This window comes from Hylobates moloch, unplaced genomic scaffold (genome assembly GCF_009828535.3).
Source record: "Hylobates moloch isolate HMO894 unplaced genomic scaffold, HMol_V3 SCAFFOLD_2, whole genome shotgun sequence".
Classification (NCBI taxonomy): domain Eukaryota; kingdom Metazoa; phylum Chordata; class Mammalia; order Primates; family Hylobatidae; genus Hylobates; species Hylobates moloch.
Window position 1 is genome coordinate 26,222,462 of NW_026652277.1, and position 730 is coordinate 26,223,191.

Below are 730 nucleotides of genomic sequence, written 5' to 3' on the forward strand. Positions count from 1 at the left end.
GCATGTTCTCACTCATAGGTGGGAATTGAACAATGAGAACTCATGGACACAGGAAGGGGAACATCACACTCCAGGGACTGTTGCGGGGTGGGGGGAGAGGGGAGGGACAGCATTAGGAGATATACCTAATGCTAAATGACGAGTTAATGGGTGCAGCACACGAACATGGCACATGTATACATATGTAACAAACCTGCACATTGTGCACATGTACCCTAAAACTTAAAGTATAAGAATAATAAAATAAAATAAAATAAAAATAATAATAATAATGATTCAGGGTTTCTTAGCTGACATCTTCAACTGTCAGCTCTATTCTATACCTATGCTATTCAAAATGGTAGCCACTAACCACACACGGCTATTGGGTACCTGAAATATGAACACACACTGAGGGACTCAATTTTTCATTTTTATAAATTTTAATAAATTAAAATTTTTAAATGGACATCAATTCAGTTACTGAAAAACTTAAGTATGTTTGGAATAACTTGGGTATGTGAATGTTTTTCACCTGTACATTTTATGAAATTGAAATGTAGTTCAAACATTTCCAATGAAAATTGTGTCCAAATTAAGATGTGCTATATTTATAAAATACATACCATATTTCAATGATTTAGTATGAATAAAATCAATATAAAAGAATTTATTAATTCTACATATTGATTGTTGAAATAATACTTTAGATATATTGAATAAACTATTACTAAAATTAATTTATCCCTTT